The sequence below is a fragment of the Lutra lutra genome, chromosome 12, assembly GCF_902655055.1.
Source record: "Lutra lutra chromosome 12, mLutLut1.2, whole genome shotgun sequence".
Taxonomy (NCBI): Eukaryota; Metazoa; Chordata; class Mammalia; order Carnivora; family Mustelidae; genus Lutra; species Lutra lutra.
The window spans coordinates 54,402,828-54,423,447 of NC_062289.1; the positions used below are offsets into that span (position 1 = coordinate 54,402,828).

At 38.4% G+C, this 20,620-nt stretch overlaps 1 protein-coding gene across 1 annotated transcript in view; it reads right to left on the reverse strand.

The window, feature by feature from the left end:
• The window catches only part of DLGAP1 (DLG associated protein 1), a 771,821-nt gene that overhangs the window by 574,782 nt on the left and 176,419 nt on the right, over positions 1–20,620 (reverse strand). Inside the window, 1 exon segment of the mRNA XM_047697015.1 lies at positions 15,703–15,819. The gene's annotated coding sequence lies outside the window, so the exon portion shown is untranslated.

Sequence of the window (20,620 nt, forward strand, 5' to 3'; positions counted from 1 at the left end):
TGTAGTATATAGATGCAATGGAATATTATCATCCATAAAAGTGAGTGAAATCTTACCATTTGAGACAACATGGATGGACCTTGAGGGTATTATGCTCAGTAAAATAAGTCAGATAGAGAAAGACAAATACCCCATGATTTCACTTACATGTGGGATCTGAAAAATAAAACAATCAAAACCTAGACTCATAAATATAGAGAACAGACTGGTGGTTGCCAGAGGAAGGTCATGGGAAAGGTGAAAGGGGTAAAAGGAGTTAAGAAGTACAAACTTCCAGTTATAAAATAAATAAGTCATAAGGATTTAATGTACAGCATAGAGAATACAGTCAATAATATTGTATTAACTTTGTAAGGTGACAGATTGTAACTAGACTTATTGTGGTGACTATTTCACAAAGTACACAAATAAAAAGACATGGTATACACACACACACATATGCACACACAATGGAATATTACTCAGCCATAAAAAGAGTAAAATCTTGCCATTTGCAACACCACGGATAGACCTATAAGGTACTATGCTAAGTGAGATAAGTTAAAAAAAGACAAATGCCACATGAATTCACTTGTATGTGGAATCCGAAAAATAAAACGAACGAACAGAATAAAACAGAAACATATTCATAGACCCATGAAATTAACAGTTGGTTACCAGAAGGGGGAGGAGTTGGGGAGAATGAGTAATATCTGAATTCCAGTGAAGGGAATAAGGGGCCCAAATTTTCAGTCATAAAATAAATCACAGGGATGGAAAGTACAGCACAGGAAACAGTCAACAACATTGTAATAACTCTGTCCAGTGACAGTAACTGAACTTACTGTGGAGATCATTTTTTAGTGTACAAAAATATCAAATCACTATGATGTATACCTGTAACTAATATAACACTGTATGTCAATTATACTTCAATTAAAAAAAAAGAGCCTTTAACATTTCGTATGTTTAAGAGGAACCCATGAAGACCTTGTGATTTCCAGTCTAGATGAGAATATTACACACATATAAGTTGGGCAACCAAGCATCTGACCAAGGAGCACCACTTATGGTAAGTATCTTAGTCTTTTGTCCCTCATATAAAAATCCTGTCAGGTGACATCACACAACTCTCCTACTGTTCCCCAATCATGAAGAAGAGGCTGGGAAATAGGGGTGCTTCCTGGAATGAGAGTTGTCAGGTACACTGGTCCATCATTCTCAGAGGTCCATCTGTATTCTCAGAGATCTAGTTCTCCATGACTACAAAGAATGCTGCAGCCTTCTCTTTGGTTTACAGGGAGGTAAGGAAGGATAAATGGGAAGTTGTGGAGTCTTTGAAAATGCCTTTGACCACTCCACCCAATGAGTAGTCAACCCAATGCCAACTTTGGCAAAGGCTTTCTTATGAGCACTACGACTATGGAACTCAGTCTCTAGCAATTCAATAAACAGATGTGATTCATAAGGCAAATAATCTCCTCTTTGCAAAATAGTGATTGAAGGAATGATGTAAGAATCTGTAAAATAATGTTCTTAAGAGTTTTAACTGCCAGGTAAACAATTATTTCCAACAATTACATAATCAGTACCATTCCGAACTACTTATTACATATGTGAATAGGACATTCTAGACACTGTCCAGGGCGTGCTGAACTGATGTCTCACCGTATTTTCTTAGAAAAGCTTAATCACAGTCTTTTGACTGCTTTTCTACTATAAGCCTTCCTGAACACTCTGATAAAAACTATTACAGTCAAATTCATTACAAAAATATTAAATACCTTCCCTTCCTGTTGGTCTTTGAGGCTGTTCTTGAAATTCTGTGTAATCAAAGAAATGCTTCTCAGTTATATAGACAGATGACTATTTCCAATTTCCCAAATTTTGTGAATATGTAAATTCCAGAGGCATCACTGAGACAAATATACCCACCTTACTGCTGGTGAAAAAGAAAGGGATATATGTATATAGTATGTAGAATAATGACTATTCAGTGATAAATAACCTATTAGTTAAAAAATGCAAAAAATGGCATTAGCAAAATCGGGTAAAAGTCTCAATGACTCTTGGATATGCATTAGTATCTCTGATCATTTTGATACATAACTTCAGGACGTTTATTTGACATTTACATATTGAGTGCTATATTAGGTACTAGAAAAACAATAGTGAACAAGAAAGATCCAGTCCTTGACCTTGTGAATGTTACATTCCAATAGAGAGGGCTGGTACCACCTCACAGACATGCACATATGCACATGTAACCCAAATGTAAAAATGAGAAAACTACATATTGTAATGAAGGTCATGAATGTCACAAACAAGGAGCTTGAGGCAGGCATTAAAGAGTGTCACTGAAGGCCACGCAGAGATGATGACATTGTAACAAAGACCTCAAGGAGGGCTTTGGAAGCCAGAAAAAGACCAGAGAGAGAGAGAGAGGAAGGAGTAGTGATAGGTGGCCTTTTGTAAAACGTGTCAAAAAGCTGTCTGCCTTGGTTGATGAGAAGATAGCCAGTGGGAGGGATCATGAAAAAGCAAGAGGGCAGGGCAACATGGAGAAGGATTTACTGAAAACGGGTGCCTACTTGCACCTAATTCTATTAAAAAAAAAAAACAAAAACAAAAACCCATAGTCTCATACACACGTGATACCAATAAATTATATCTTTAAATGATCATAAAGTCTTTTTAGAAATATATTATGCAACAATGTCATTTGTATCCTAGAGCAACTGATGACATTCAGACTGAATGTCACAAAAAGAAAGACCATGATTGTGCCCAGTTAATCAGCTTCAGAAAAAAGTGGGTGTACGAGAGAGGGAGATGGGGGGTGGGTTGGAGGCAGGAGAGGGAGTGAGAAAGAACAATTACTCAAGAGACAGAGTGGGAAGAAAATCAAGCCATGTGTAGGTTCTTTGTGTTTGCGTTGTTTATTCTGTCAATCATTTTATTCCACATGATGGATGAAATGAGAAATAAGATTTAAAAATAAAACATAAAGACTGCCCATACTTCAGAGCAGAGGCTGGCAAGCTTTTTCTCAGGGCCAGGTGTAAGGATGGGACAGGCCCAGAAAAGAGTGGCAAGAGCCCCTGCTGTACTGGATTGGCTAAATATTGTAGTAGTTTACTAGCCAAAGGCACAAAGTTATATAATAGTGTAAAAAAGTTCACTGGATTGTTTCCATCAACTCTACGCAAATGTTAGAGGAACATTTATCAAATGTCTTATTTTCCAAATGTGTGTGAACACTTCTGGCATTAAGTAGAAAGTTGGCACAGATGATCTCAAAGTTCCCATCCAACTCTAAAATTCTAGGATTCCAAAATTTAAATTATAATACAATTACCAATATCTGACAGAATTTCAAAAGCAGTTGAAATGGTGTTTTAGGACTTCTTTTTCCTGGCTTAATATTTGTGCAAATTCTAGGATGCTAATTCCTGAAGCTTGGCAGCTCAAACAATAATTGACTATTTCCTAGTCACTTTGCAAGTGCTTTCTTTTAATTGAGGATGAATTGGTACAGCATGTAAAATGTGAAAACTAATAATGGATGCTTTAGACAAATAATTTTTTCACTGAAATGAGTCATAGACTACTAAAAAATAATTCTACTTTCACACATCAGTCAGCGAATGCCCTTGCTAGACCTCATATAATCAAATACACATTCACTGACCATCTATTAGAGACTAAAGTCAAGACTGCTACATATGAAGGTACAAATATACTTATTAATTGAGTGAATATTGACTCTGAGCCATGGTGCCTGGGTTCAAATTCCAGTCTGCTGCTTATGAGCTGTGTGACCTTGAGGAAATGACTTAACCTTCTGTGTCTTCCTTGCCCATTGATAAAGTGGGGCTAAAAATAGTATCTACTCCATAGGGTTTCACTAGAATAAAATGATATATTGTATGGCAAGTGAATGGCCTGTTACACAGTCAAGTTTCAATAAGAGTTGGTAATATTTCTACCTCTGTTTCCAATCTATTGGGTACAGTAGTTACCTAGCATAAAAAGATTATATAATTCTAGGGCAGAAATGGCCTACCAAGGGAACCTGACATTATACTAATTTCTGGCAAAACAGTATTCACTTAAAACCCTATTCCAAAGTGTGTTGCATCCAAAAATCAAATGACAGGAATAATGAAAAATAAAGAGCTGCCTAGATCAATAAATGAAGTGCTTGTATTTGCTCTGTGCAATACACATAGCCCAGTATTATGAGGAATACAACAGCATGGAAAAGATAAGTCCTATTATCTAGGAGTTTCAAGTATTTTAAATAAAATAAAATATATAAACAGATAAAGGTAACTGATGTACTCCTTACACATTTATTGAGCATTTACTAGGTACCAGGGATTGGTAACACAAAGATGATTCAGATACAATCTCAGAAGGCAAGTCATGTAAAATCCATGAGCCTTACTTTCTTCACCTAGGAAATAAGGGTAGAAACATGCTGACAAGATTGGGAGACTCAAACGAGAATCACTACACAATGGTCTGCAACACAATAGGCTCCCTACACTCTAAGTGCTTTGGGTAGAGGCTATGGGGTATGGAGGAGAGACACACTGTATCTTCAGGAGGGGGACCTTGGAGGAATGTCTAGCAGATTTGTGAGGCAGGGAAATTCAGAAGAACATCCTATGCAGAGTGGACAGCACATGCTTTATGCCAGGGCTCATGACAGGGCTTATGGGGGGGTAGAGATTCACGCCTCAGGTTCTAAATGCTCTAATCCATTCACCATCTAAACGTGTTCCTTCCCATCCCCTGCTTATGGATCCTGAATAGCTTTTGTCCATTTGGTGAGATCAAGGGGATTGCTCCCAATCTAACTATAATTCACCGGAGCGGCCAGCATTCCTTCTACACGTGGCCACGGAATGTACTGTGTGACAATGGTTAAGGGCTCAGGTTTTGGAGTAAGACAGATTTTCTACTTAATTGCTGCAACCTTAGGTAAGTTATTCAAATTCTCTAAAGATTAATTTGCTCATTTGCTAAGTAAAAATAATAAAACCTATTGTTTAAAATTGATTCTAAGGGTGCTTGGGTGGCTCAGTCTGTTAAGCATCCGACTCCCGGTTTTGGCTCAGGTCATGATCTCAGGATTGTGAGATCAAGCCCTGAGTCAGGCTCTGTGCTGGGCATGGAGCCTTCTTGAGACTCTCTCTCCCCTTCTCCTCTACCCCCTCCCCCCATGCTCTCTCTCTTTCTCCAAAAACAAGCAAAAGTTGATTCTAGGAATTAAATAAAATAGCACACTTAGCATAGTGTCTGGTCCATAAGGCCTCAACAAACACTAATTATTAAAAATATATTAGAAATGGCATTTTGGGGAGGTTAATCTAAGGATGGCTTGTGAAATGGAATCGTAGAATGAGGTTAGTGTGAGGCACAAATATTGCTGGGGGTGCTACTGTAGCCATTGGGTTGTGAGGCAGTGAGGGCGTGACCCAGGGTGGTAGAAGGGATGCTGCGAAGGGAAGGCTCTGAAGGCAGCAGGGGAAAAAACCACCAAGACCTAGGAAGGGCTGCATTTGTAAGAATGGGATGAGAAAAGAGACGAAGATGACACCAAGATTTTGACACTAAGGTAATGTTGGTCCTATTTTTAAAAGGTAGAGAATTTAGAGAGGTGAGGTGGGATGACTGACTTGATAATTTTACAAATTATAATCCTAAGAACTTATCAAACGGATGTCAGAGGTGAAAGAAATTTCTGAATTTAAAATTATGATATGAGCCTTGTTAATTAAATTTGCTAGTCTGAATCTTAGAACTTTGTCTTTAGCCTTCATGACAAAACCCATCCCTGTTCTCCTGGCCATGTGTCCTTCTGACAGACTGTCTCCTGGACGAAGTTTTCTCAGACTCCTCTGAGACACTATGTGTCTGTCCTTGTGGGCTTGCATTGCCTAGTTGCAGCAAGAATTTTAAACTATGGACACTGAAAAACAATCTGAGGGGTTTGAAGGGGCAGGGGATGGGAGGTTGGGGGAACCAGGTGGTGGGTATTGGAGAGGGCACAGATTACATGGAGCACGGGGTGTGGTGCAAAAACAATGAATACTGTTACACTGAAAATAAATTAAAAAAAAAAAAGAATTTTAAATCAGTTTAGAGAGAGCCCCTCACCCTCCATTACTGGTCACTCTCAATTCTGATCAAATTCTTTACTTTCTATCCTTGATATCTGATCACCCTGGTTTGCCTTCAGCAAGAATCCTGTTAGGTCTGATTCACCAGTATCCTCTCTTACTCCTGATGTTTCCCCTTAGTCATTTCCATCCTCTGACCCATACTACACACTCTGGCTATAAATCCCTACTTGTCTGTGGTGTATTTGGAATTGAACCCTGTTCTTTACTGGGGTCTCTTTTTCCCTATTGCAATAGCCCTCAGTAGAATCTGTCTGTAACCATTTCACCATTGTTCAGCTCTGATTTTCTTTGGACTTCCTAGCTAATTCCTTCTTCCTGAAGGTTGAGGGACAGGGTTCATCTTACTGTTAAATTCCGATTGGAACTCAGGTCTCCACTTTACCTGCCCAGGGCACCTTCCTTCTTATTCGATCAATGCAAAATTTTCCATACTTAGAAACACGTTCAAGTGAAAAATGATAATGAAATTATCTGGAAAGCAGTCATTTAAAAGTCAAGAAAGAGGTAATTTATTCAAGCTTTTAATACCAATGCATACATTATTTACCAGAAACTTCTCTTAAATAAAAACAGATCAAAATGGGGGAAAGCTTCCTTGTGTCCCTCATGAAATATTTTCTAAATAGGTAACATTTAAAGTTTTTTCATCCCCAAAGGAGATAAAAATACATGCCCAATTAAGCCCCAGTGTAAGTTTCAGTTGGAAACATTAAGGTTTCTTATTACTTAAGACCCAGGAAGTCTTTGATTAGGAAAGCTGCCTTGCCAGGAAACTGATTTTTCCCCCAGGAGACACAATTAAAGAGGGCAATACCACTGAGAGCATGTGCGTGACAAAGGCAAAGTGCTATAATTTATCAACAGACACAATACTTCATGGAGAGGACAAAACATCTCGGCTGCTCTGTCGTGGATCTTCCATGAATGTACTTTCACTCAACAGCTGTACCACCACCACCAACAAAATGCAAAGAAGCCCCTCAAAACTCAAAAAGTCCCCACATAGGAGACTTGAAGAGTGTGGGTAGGAAAACCAAAACACATTAGAAACCATCAGAACAGCACCAAGTCTCATCCCTACACTCTCTCTGAAGGTCACCGTCTGATGCCTTGGGCATTAAAATATTAGATGGAAAATACGGAATTTCATTCAACAAATTCATTCAAATTTACCAAGGGTTGGGGGGGTGCAAAGAGATTTCATAGATGACTCCCAGGTTTCTAACTTAAGCAGTTGGGTGTGTGGGTGGTGGCACCATAGATGGGCCGGAGAATAGCACAAGAGGGAGGAGCAGATGGGAGGGGGCGTATGTGAGTTCAGTTTTGGAAATCCAGGAGTCCCCTTTATCCACAGTTTTGCTTTCTGTGGTTTCAGTTCCCCATGGTCAACTGTGGTCTGGAAGCAAACGATCCTCCTTCTGCCCTACTGTCAGAAAGTCAATAGTAGTCTAACGCTGTGCCCCAATGCCTACGGTTATTCACCTCTCTTCATCTCATCATGTAGGCATTTTACCATCTCCCAGCATCATAAGAAGAAGGGTGAGTACAGCACAATAAGATATTTTGACAGAGAGAGACCACATCCACATAACTTTTATTATATTAGATTGTTATACGTGTTCTTTTTTATTTCTAGTTATTATTGTTCATCTCTTCTCGTGCCTAATTTATAAGCTAAACTTTATCATAGGTGTGTATGTTTAAGGGAAAAAAAAACATAGTGGAGACAGGATTTGGTACCATCTGTGGTTCGTGTATTCACTGGGGGTCTTGGGATGTATGCCCTGTGGGTAAGGGGGAGGGTAGCGAAAGGAGGTCATCATGAGTTTGATGTGATCGTGAAAACACCAGTGGATGTCCTCACATTTCCTATATAGGCCCTAATCATGATCAATAATTCAGGTCTGAGTTCTGAAGAAATCAACTTCAGGTAATAACTTAAATTGTGCCATTTTTGCTCTGCTTTAGCTTTTGAACATTTAGCAACTTTTAAAATCTACTTTTAATGTATGGTTTGGATTATTTTAAGTCTAGCTTCCTATGTGGCATAACATTTTAATTGGTTAATCCCAAATTGACAACATCCTTGCTTCAAAACATTACATAATGAATTGGGTTTACTCTCTGCCTTTCTTCTCCTGATATTTAAGTTATGTCCTAAAGACCAGCTCCCTGTCTTCTACCCGTGTGACAACCAGCAGGGACAGATAATACTAGAGCTGAGTCGCTCTGAGGCAGACTGGGTCTGTGTCCTGCTCTGCTGCATACTAGCTCTGTGTTCTTTGCCATGTTGTTTAGTCCCTCCATATCTCAGTGTCTTCATGTGACATGGAAAGTACATTTTAGAATTGATTCATGGCTTGGTACAGAATTTTTAAATATGACACATTCACTTGGGAAGAAGTGGTATTCTCCAGCTGTCAAATGAAGATGCCTGTACATAATCACTAAATGACATAGTGTGTTGTTCAGATCCTCTATGTGATAGAGAGGATATGTGAACACCACGGTGCCTCTAGGGAATCTTCTGAGAGCTTCATCGATTATGGAGAAAAGCATCCTGGTATCGGTTACTATGGTGGTGGATTTGTTGATTTCTTCCTATGGTTGTGCACAATTTTCCCCAACAGAATTGTAGTAAGGATTAATTGAAGTAACTCAGGTAAAGTGGTTAAAACAATGCCTGGTGAAGGGGGGCAGAACATGCTGCCCCCAACTCGGCCACCTTGGCATAAGGATTACTTGGAGCCAAAGGCACTTGAAAAACAGATACGAGAAGAACATCCTGCATTCTGACCTCCTCTTTGCTTCTTCAAAGTACAAGATACAACTCCCATGTGAAAGATGTCCTTCCTGCACCAGGAGAAACATTCTTATCACCAAAGCAGGGAGTGGAGGCAGAAAGAATTCTGTACAAACAGACCTTGCTAAAGTACCTCTTATCTTCCTTTTACCTCCCCATACACTTTAGTTACGTTTCCACAACTATCTCTCTTTGTTCGAACTACTGTTAAAAGCGTTGAGGTCTTGCTGCTTCTTTGGCTCTTCTTTTCCCTCTGAAGGTTCCCATGTCACATTAAATATAAATAAATTGGAGTGCTTTTCTCCTGTTAATCCATTTTATATCAATCTAGTTCTCAGACCCAGGGGAAGACCTTCAGAGGGATGAGATAAAATTATGTCTCTCCCACACTGGCACATACGTAAGTAATTAATCTACACTTGCTACTGTGTTTTTAATCATAAAGAAATACCAAGAATGGCCTCAACTATTAGAATTGCTAGAGAGATGGGCAGTGTGCATCACCATCATGATTATTTTCTCAAATCTGTACCTTATTTGAGTTACAGTTCCTAGATTATAGAGGAGGATAAAAGGATCCCATTGCTAAAGTTGGGTTGTTTCAAATAGTATTATCTATTCCCAAAACTTAGATTTTAAATAAATAAGATATTTTAGGTGAAAACTTCTAGCACATGAGGATAATACAACAAGAATCAAGTAAATTCAGCCTATATGACTTTCCTCTTTTTTTTTTCTTTTTTCTTTTTTTTTTTTTTTTTGTCAGAGAGAGAGAGAGAGAGAGAGAGAGCGAGCACAGGCAGACAGAGTGGCAGGCAGAGGCAGAGGGAGAAGCAGGCTCCCCACAGAACAAGGAGCCTGATGTGGGACTCGATCCCAGGACTCTGGGATCACGACCTGAGCCGAAGGCAGCGGCCTAACCAACTAAGCCACCCAGGCGTCCCTCCTCTTTTTTTCTTTAAAATAATTCTTGTCAAGCTGTATCATTTTACTGCATAGTAAGCACCGTCCTTGGGTTTTCTTACAGGGTCAAAAAATATCCAAAAATATGAGTTGTGATAAACTCTATTACATTCTATTTGAAGTTATTCTATCATAAAGCAAAGAATATTTCTATGTCTTTCCAAGAGTACTTAATAGGTCATTTCATTAAACATGTCTTCAGTAATAATTGGTCTATAGAGAAATACATTATTAATCATCATATTAACATTATTAATCATCATAATACTAACATTTAATATTATTATATAATTATGTATTAACATACAATATATGCAATATATTTAATAACTAATTATAGCTAGTTATATATAACTATACTACCATGAAAGGACCAGAGTACCTAAGTAAACAGTATCATCACTACCACCACGATCACCACGTACTGTGTGTGTGTGTGTGTGTGGTCTCTCTCTTTCTTTTTCTCTCTTACTCTCTCCTTCCTAGGCTTGAAACAGCCTCATCAGTATGATGATGTTCATCTTGACTATGATATGTCTCTAAGATATGACAAATAAACACAACATTCCACAATTAGATTTTTGTTATCTTAAAGATGTCTGAAATCATCAAGGTACTCAAATAGTACCAATAGATCTTAGCTCTTAAATTATTTCTGACATAAAAAGTATACAAGTGTAAATAGTAAGATTTATCTTAAAATGCATCAGCTTGCACAAGAATTATAGAGTATTGAAATAGAGAAAAACAATAATAGGATTAGGCCTTCACTAAGACTGATGAAATACTTCCCCCAAATTTTATTGATCTACTCCTATTAAGTAGGCAGATCTGAATTACTGCTGAGAAATCACAGTGGCTCATCAGTATCAAAATGACAACTCAAGCTCAAAAACACAAAGAACAGAAAAATATTTAATATTTGCATGACTCTGGGGTACCTGGGTGGCTCAGTGGGTTAAAGCCTCTGCCTTTGGCTCAGGTCATGGTCCCAGGGTCCTGGGATCGAGCCCCGCATCAGGCTCTCTGCTCAGCGGGAAGACCACTTCCCCCCCTCTCTCTCTGCCTGCCTCTCCACCTACTTGAGATCTCTGTCAAATAAATAAATAAAATCTTTAAAAAAAATATTTGCATGACTCCTGTAGTAAATGAATCATCTGTAGACTAAAATTTGATTTCTTTAGGCTGCATCAGGCAAATTGGCTATAAAAATTCTTTTTTAGAGGACAAGAAAGGGAAAAAAAGGAACACCTTTTAACTTACCGGAATCAGTTATAAATCAAGATTGTATGAACATTTATTCCTTCAGCCTAAACCTATGTCTTGAAGAATCTTTATTTTAGTTTCTGCCCAAAATGTGGCTAGATAACGAGACAGGAGACAGAATGCAACTTGCAAACTTCATGTTTTGACCCTGAAGAGGTCACTTTTGATGACAAGGGGCTTCTTGCTGTGTGTAATTATTCTCCGTGTATAGAACCAGGTATCTTGGCTAGATGCAAAGCTACATTGAAATTTCCCATTAGTGTTGTCAGTCTCAAATGATTAAATTATGGATACATTTTTCTAAACTCCACTTATTTTTTCAGTCACAAATAAAAATTTCTTAGCCTGGCTGAATTATATTGGAGAAAAAGAATGTAATCTTTTGTTAACCTTTAAGACCATGGTCTGGGCTCTGGCCAGCTTAGAGGCCAGCCCAGATCTTTAGAGCTATCCATGTTTAGCATATAAGTGATAGATATTTTTTGGATTATCTCTAACCTTGAAAGCAACCTTGCAGGTACTGCTATGTCTGCCCTTGTTTCACAGATGATAATGCTAAGGTACGTAGAGGGGTTCAGGAAATTCTCCAAGCTCATATTGGTAATAAGGGAGAGAGTTAGGTTTTGAACTCAGATCTTTCCATATCCAAAATCCTGGTCCTTCAACCTCATTGCCAAATACGTGCTGGAAATTGATTGACCGACTCCTTTGTACTTCTGGGCCTGATTTTAAGTAGCATTTCATATGATCTGCATCCTGACACTGCAAGGTAAGACACTGGAGTCCATCCCACGGATGGTAATCGTAAATCTTTCTTTTTATAATGGAGGTAAAGGGGTGTCAGGACTCAGCCAAGGACATGCACCAAAGTAATAAAATTGAAACTAGACTTCTCCTTTAAGCTTCCCATTAGGCATGCCATAACATGACATGAAAATTTGAATTTTCTACTCTTAAAGCGAATTAAGAAACAAATCCTCAAAAAGAAATTTCCAAAATTTGTCATCATTTATTATTATTTATGCTAACATGTAGTCCTAATATGCTTTTTCAAGGGTGCATTTCAAAGTTGACACCGCTATAGAACACATAACAGAAAAAAAATATGTGGGAACTTGGTTTAAAAACATACAGAATAAATTTCACACTGAGCTATAAAAGTCGGCATTGAGCCCAATTTCTGGAATAAATCAAAGAGTAGGCAGAAAACAGACAGCAGGAACAGTTATTTTAGCAAGAAAAGTAGGATAAATTTACCAAGCCAATGATGGGATGATGTACGCAGATAAGAGACACAGAGGGAAAATGTGCAACGCTGATACATGAACACATTTGAATGCGAGAAAGCAAGACCCAGAAAACACAATTGTCCTACATGTGAATAAACACTCAAATTATGCTGCAGCTGCAAAATTTAAACTCAAGGAAGAGACATTTGCAAAGAAATTTATTAAATAGATGTGATTTCCTGGTTTCACACACCCAGTGGTTCTTTTATAAAGTAAAATGTACAATTTCCTTGATATAAATGACATTTGCCCCCTGTTGTACTCAGTCAAATAGCAAAAAAGTCTTTTGTGAAAGACTCTGCTTATTAAGAAGCACAATACGATTGATGCCAGACACTCAGGCTCGAAGACATAAAGTTAATCCACTAATCAAATGTCTTATATACTGAGTACAGTCTTATACGATAAGAAGGTTTTCATGCGAAGGAAATTTGTCCTTCCGTAATGGCATATGCCAGAGCAATTTCTTTGTAAGGAGGTAAGTTTCTTGCTGAAACAAACCCTTGGCTACCAGACCTATCCATCTGTCTTTCCTTTCTTCCTTCTTTCCATCCATCCATCCATCCATCCATCCATCCACCCATCCAGTATGTATAGGTCTACAATGTCTGTATGACCCAGGAGGGGTTATAAAAATGTATCACAAAGCTTTTATTGGGAATTTTCGGACATGATGATAATATTTGACTGGAAGACTCAGACTCTGTTCTTAAACTAGGGCACCTTCCCACAATGGTGATGATGGCAAGTGAGCCCTTGTACTGTAATCTGTCTTTGACTCAAACTGCCATATAGAAATTAGTGGTGGCAGCCTAGATTGTTTGTTTTTACAGAGTGGCTCACAAAGTAAGGTCTCCGGACCAGCAGCATCACCTGGGAACTTATTAGAAAAGCAAATTTTTGGTCTCGTGTCCAACCAATCTGTTTGAGAGCCAAAGTATGTCACCACCACTTGGAAGACTTGATAAATTACAGAATTTGCATGACTCCACAATGGTCTAGACCACTGGTGAGGGAAGCCAAGGAAGAAGAAGTAAGTCAGAGAACTTAAGAGTGGCAGCTTTTACAGGTTTCGTTAAGAAGTCTGGACGATGGCAGATTGGTGAATTACAGAATATTTTCTGAGCAAAGCACAGGCATGATCAGAGCTTTGATTTTGGAAGATTTTAGAGCCTAATGAGACCACAGAGAGGCAAGTGCATTGTTCAGGTGAGAAGACAAAGTAACTTCATCTTTGATGACTCACCTAATGTGTCAGCCTCAAATATTCACTGGGGCTGTTCACTCAGTTTGCCTTCTGGGCTCAGGATGTGGTTCTAAGAGATCTCTCTCCACTACCACAGGGCCCTCTTGATCCTGTAGTCTGACATTGTCTACCCTCGGTTATTTCTGACTTGCCATCTGCCACTACTTTCCTCATTCCCCTGCCTGAAGTCTCTCTGCTGTTCTTTCTCCTCTTCTCCCACATTTCTTCTCCTTCACTAGGGATTTGCATGCAAATGCACACATTGATTTAAATGTTTGCTGCTGGTTATCTGTATAGCTACTTAGAGAGCTCACACATGGCACTCCTCCTCTGAACACAGGATCTATGAGGTCACAACAGAACTGCAGCCTTCACCTAACTTTCCTTAAATCTGTCAAAACCCCCCTGATTCACTTTCATGTGTTAAATCTATTTCACAAGCTGACCATCCTTGTACCATGATGCTCAGACATGCATAATTTAAGTGACCCCTTTCACACAAATGATGACACTGCTAACTGGGTTGTTTCCAAACAGAGAAGACGATAATTGTTTTTCTGTGTATCAGACACCTTCTCGTACATAAAACCATCAACGGTGAATAGTAAGGACATATAAAATGAAATGCTATTGTCTTTAACTATCCAATATTTGGGTCATACTTCAAATTTTAATACATAATGTCTCAAATGTACCTGTTGACCAAGACGTATGTCTCACTTTGAACACAGACAATTTATGATGAAGAAATTAGTTCTGAAACAGAGTTCCTTCTGGCTCCATGACACTTGGAGGTAACTTTTTGGTGTCTTTAAAACAAAACATTTTCCTCCCAGAGATAGTTCATTAAGGAGGAAAATGTGATTTATTTTAGGATTTAAAATAAAGTAAAAGAAAGTATAAGAGATGCCTCTGGTTCCCTGCATCATACCCCTTGGTCTACCTGTGGTTTCAACCACACCTGCACAGACAGACGGTTCTGTACCAACTTGGGTTCTCTTCACCTTTCTAGTGGACAGCCCCAAGTGACCACTGAGTGTCTTCCAGCCCCATGCAGGGCCAGAACAGCCCAGCATTGCTGGGGGAAGTCAGTGCCCCTGGGGGGGCAATCCAACAGGGGAAAGCCAGTAGATAAACCTCTTGCCACATGTCCTACAGGCAGAAATTCTGGGAAGTCTCCCACTCTCCTCTAGGTCCCAGGGAATCACGCTCCTGCAGTCCACACTGAGGACTTGTCTACTCCCCTCCTTATTTTGCACGTGACTTCTTCCCCAGTTCACGCTCCCTGACCTCTGACTCCCACCCTTGGGATGAGCTTCCCAGTTAAAAACCACACCCAAATCATTGTCTCAAGCAAGCGACCCCAAGAAAGATGACAGCTTATTCATATATTGAGCAATATTAACCCCCTTCTGATCAGACACCCCATATGTGGGGTTTCAGATTTGGACATCATGAAGACCCTCCATTTTTCCCTTCTCAAAACTCCATAATGATAGGAAAGGAATGGAGATCACAGCATTGCATTTCCTCTGCCTATCTTAGAGCATGTAGATCTTGCTGAACACATTCCCCTGATAAGTTCAAACCTGTACAACACACAAAAAAATTTAAAGCTGATGCAATGCCATCCACTTTCATAATTCTATGCTTACCGTAAAGTACACTATTTTGGTCCACAGTCAGGGAAAATGGCATTTGTCTCATCTGCCATTCTCGGCTAATAGCAAGAATTAAGATTAAGCATATAAAACTCATCTCAACCACATTCTGTAACAAGCAACTAGGGAGTTAAAGCTCACAGACTAAACTCAGCAGCCTCTTAATATGACTGGAATTACAAGCCAGAAATATTTATATTTGAATATACCATGCTATAAAAAAAAGAAATTGTTTTGCATAACATAGCTGGAAAAGAAGCTGTAGGGCTGTGTTATATAAGGAGAAATGACAGAATTTTACCTTTGATTATCAATTTTCCATTTTTCTTGCTTCTAAGGCAGGAAAAGATCCAAGCCTTGCGGCTTTTTTTTTTTTTTTAAACTGGGTGTCACTCTTGGTATGTGATGCTCAGCTGCTCTGAAACATAACAAAACACAATAATTAGATGTAAAAACTATCCTGAAACAAAAAGATACTTAAGATCTCTTAAGAACTACTATGACAAACATTAAATTCAGTGATGTGAAAAGGGAGTTCCATAGAAAATTTACATGAATGTGTTCTTGCATATGTTACATTTTGTATTTTTATGCTTTCCAGAAAATAAAACCTACCACAAGAAAAGTAATGTCATCACAATAAATATGTTTGATATTCTACATATACTTTTGTAATAGTAATGATTTTATCTTCTTTAAAAATCAATAAAACTCATGCAATGGTGTTTTGATTTTGTAGTATACACTCCACACACAAGACAGTATTCATTTCCTGTGATTCATTCTTTTATCATCACTGCAACTAAGCAGCTGTAAATAAAAGGCTGAAAGGTATCATTCTTCACAGGGTGGTTCTTCTACCATCACAGGAGGACACAAATAAGAGCACAATCTTCCCAAGCACACTACCAGAGGCTTGCTGATGTTCAAAACAAACCATGACCCCTCATTATTGATGCTTTCTGAAGAAAGTGACAACATGAAATCGTAACTAGGCCCAGAGTCATAGGAGGTAACTTTTCCAATCCTATCACATGTTTTTTGCTGAGCTGTGATTTTTCTCTTCTGAAAGTTCACATGGAAAGGGAATTGTGTCACACACAAAAATGATCTGGTGTTGGAAAGTGTAGGTATCAGCAGAATTCTGCTTAAGCAATATCATTTTGTGGCACTAGGTAGCATATTAAAAGAGCATCGATAGGGAATGAGAAAAACAGTAGATCTAAGTATTAAGCAGAGTTAGAGTGACATTCAGAATTAAGGACACTGGTGCGAGTAATTTTTCTTACCTCCTAATTATTTTTAGGAATTACAGTGCCTGAATGAATATGGAATTCATTTCACAGAAGAGGAATTGGAGGCCCAAACAGATGATGTGTTTTGTCCACTTTTATTCAGCTAATAGGCACAAAGGCAGAATGACATTCCAGAATCCCTGCCTTGAGTTCAACCCCTTTAGGAACCCATAACACTGTATTTGTTTCCAAAAAGGACACCTGGCATTCAAAAAGATCAGGGCTAATAAAATTCTCTGCAGAACTTGTCTGAGCAATATTTTGAGTCTGGCAAAGTTGATAGGTTAAGAATAAGATAATATGGGTGGTAAAATGGAAGAACTACAATAACACAACAATATCATGCATTTTCATAGCACATAAAACATGTTGGGGATATTACATTTATATATGTATTTCTTTATCCACATTACAAAAGACAAAAATGAAACTCTATTATCAAGAGCTTTTAGGTATGAGCCCTGGTTTATATATGATTGTTTTATTAAATATTTTTTAATATTCTGGTAAACTGAATGAATTCTGATTTTTTCCCCTACATGTATGAGAAGTAGATTACTTAAAGAAATAACAAAAAAATGTTGATTTTTAAAACAGAGAACTATTTATTTGTTCATATTATTTATTGAGAATCTATTTTGTGTTGGATATTGTTCTTTAATTTTCTACAGAAACAACATGAAAAGATTATGGAATTTCTCACAAACACACCCAGATATACAGTAAGTAATCAATTTTATTACAATTGCAATGTTTTGTAAGTTAGATAATCTTAATGTAAACAAATATTGAAACACTGGGAGGTGTTTCAAATATCGTCTAGTGGTTCCCAAGTATGGTTGATCATCACAATTGTCTGGAAAGCTGCTGGAAAATACAAATTATAGAATGTCATGCAAGATCAATTAAATCAGAATATTCATTAGTAGAGTCAGGGTAATCTGCACTTTGAACAGGGTCCCCAGTTCATTCTGCTGATCAAGTTGGTTTTATAAACCTACTGATTCTTGTTCATCTTCTTATTTATATGGATAAGGAACTTGAGACCAGAGAATGATTTGCCCAAGGCATTTACTCTTTGGTTGCAGAACTGAAGTTAGAATTCAGAATTTCTGGATTCTCTAGTATTTTATTTTAATTTTCTTGCTTTCCTTTACTCCAAGGGTTTTTTTTTTCTTTTCTTTTTCTTCTTCCTTTTTCCTATCAACAAGTAACCAATATTTAGTCCCTACATCTAAGAACAAGAGTGAAAGTAAACACAAGGAAACAAAATAAACAAAAAGACAAAACAGGAATTCGAACTTAAACTGTTTAATTCAACAGTGTGCTTTCCAAGGTTCCAATGGGTGCTACATTCATCTGCTCATGGAGTGTCTACTCAGCCCCTTTCTCTGCATTCCCCAACTTCCAAAGACATCCTCTGTCCTCGTCACTTGTTAGTGAGTCCTGATCCCTGGCCATTGTTGCTTGGACAGGGAGGGGGACCTCACATAGGGTAAGCTTCTGATCTGGGACTAGGAGACTACAGTCTCATTTAGGTGAAAGACTTATGTCTGGAGCGTGGTCACCTTGTCCCTTATAGGCAGAGGGAGCACATACTGGTAATCCGTGGAAAAGAAAAGTGAAAAAGATACCCGTGGAAAGTGGAGTGAGAGCTCTCCAAACTCATCTGCTTCCTGCTCTTGCTTCTTTATTTTTTCTCGTGCCTTTCATGAGCTCATATAGACTTATGACACATTCTACTTGATATTTTTCAAGTCATTTAGTTTTAATTTTTTAGCTCACACTAGCTCAAGTGGTTTGCTTCTATGACTCTGCAGCCAGAGTCCTAACTAATCCACCTCCTATCATTCTTGTCATGTAAGTTATTTTATAAGCCAGTCACTTTAGTTACACTCTTTTAAGAGGTTCATTTGAAAAAATATTGGCTGAGAGTGTGGAGAAAGGGAGATAGAGACTGTAAATACATCACATTTTATGGAATACTGGTATTTTCATAAAGTACATGTTTTACAGTGTGATAAATAAGGGGGAAAGGTCCAAATCAGAGAGCTCTCTCTTAATCTCAGCTCTGCCTTTTATAGGACTTCTGGCTTGTGAAAGTTACCTAGCCTCTTTGTGTTTCAATTTTCTCATTCTAAAATGGAGGCGAGGAAACCTTAATCAGGTTTATTATGAGGAATAAATGAGACCATTTGTGTATTCACTCACTCACTCAAGTCCCAAAGATTTTTTTTGAGCATTTATCATATGTCAAGCACTATGTTTGGTGCTTAGAATAATGAACATTTCATTTCAGTGAAGGTGAGTAAGTGTAAAATAAACAATAACCATGGTGAAGGAATAAAGCATAGAGTATCTTAGAACATGAAACATGACACTGATATAAGAAAGATTAAAAAAATAGATCAAGTTAAGGGGTATCAAGAGGACACGGAGGTGAGGGGACCTCACTAAGAAAGTATATGTTACCAAACACGTGGAAGATGTGAGGGAGTAAGTCATGTGCAAGAGGAAGGTGTTCCAAGCAGACAGAACCATCAAGGTTAAGGCCAGAAGGTGGGAGTGTGTGAGGTTGATCTTGGAATTCTGAGGTCAGTGGGGATGGAGTGAAAGGAGAAAGGGGAGATTAGTAGAAGAGAAAAAGGCAGTGCAGTGGAGAATGCTGTGGGGAGGTAGAGGGACGAATGGATCAAGGGTGGCTCAGCTTCTGGGCTTTCATTCTGTGTGAAATGGGGGCCACTATAGGAGTTTGAACTCGGAATGACACATGTTCTAACAGGTTCATCCTGGCCGTGGGTTGGAAACAGACCATAGGGGAGGTCTGGATAGAGGCAGGAGGAAAGCTTGTAGAGAGAGACCATGTTGGCTCAAACTCAGGAGGAGCTGGTGAGGAGTGCTCAGTCAGATTCATGCTAGGCTTATTTTGAAGTGAGAGCAACAGGATCTCCTGACGTACTGCATGGAGAGAAAAGAGGGAGAGAAGGAAGGCCCCAAGGCTCCAGCCAAAGCAACTGGAAGAGTACCTTTACCATCACTTGAGATGAGAAGGGCCGTGGCTACAAAAAGGATTTTGGGGAAAGAGGATGAACTTACTTTGGCCATACTGATTCTGAAAGGTCAATGCCCAGTGGGCTTGCCATGCAGGTAGTTGGACAGGCAGTACTCGAATATGGAAGAGAAGTGTGGCTGGAGTTTGCCTTAAAAGCTTCTAGAAGACTTTCTGGTCTAGCATAGATGATGGCTGATATTCTTATTGCCACCTACTGTAGTGATTATGAAGGGGTTAAATAATATACGGAAAGCAGAATGCCTGGTACATAACAGGAACTCAACATACTATAATTCCCTTCTGTCTCCCACCTTTATTCCCAAATATTTAGTTCTCTATTGGCTATAGCATTGAGAATATTTTTCTGTGAAAAAAATCAATTTTCCACAAGACATAATAAAAATTATATTTTATATTTTGGCACCCCTTTTAAAAATATAGCAAAAATAATCTTATAATAAAATATTAATAACACTACTCAATAAGCCATGAAGTAGAACTTTCAGTTAGCAAGGTAAATCTTGATTTGGGCATGAGCTAAAAGATCTAAAGAAAAAAAATGAAAACAGGACTGAAATAATCTAAGGACTTATAAGTCCCTCAATGTCTCCCAAATCTCTCTGGATTTTTGACAATGATTAACAGTTTTTCAGGATAGAGAAGATGCAGAAATGTGGGAAAGGTGATTATTCAAACTGCAGGCCCCAGCATACATCTGAGGAAGCCCATGTGGCACATCTGGGGACCTCTGAAAATTCTGGAAAGAATTCTCTTAAAGTCTAAAAGCATATCTTTAAAGTAGGTTTCCTAATTTATAAATGTATCTTCTTTTTTTTATTTTTAAAGATTTATTTATTTGACAGAAAGCGAGA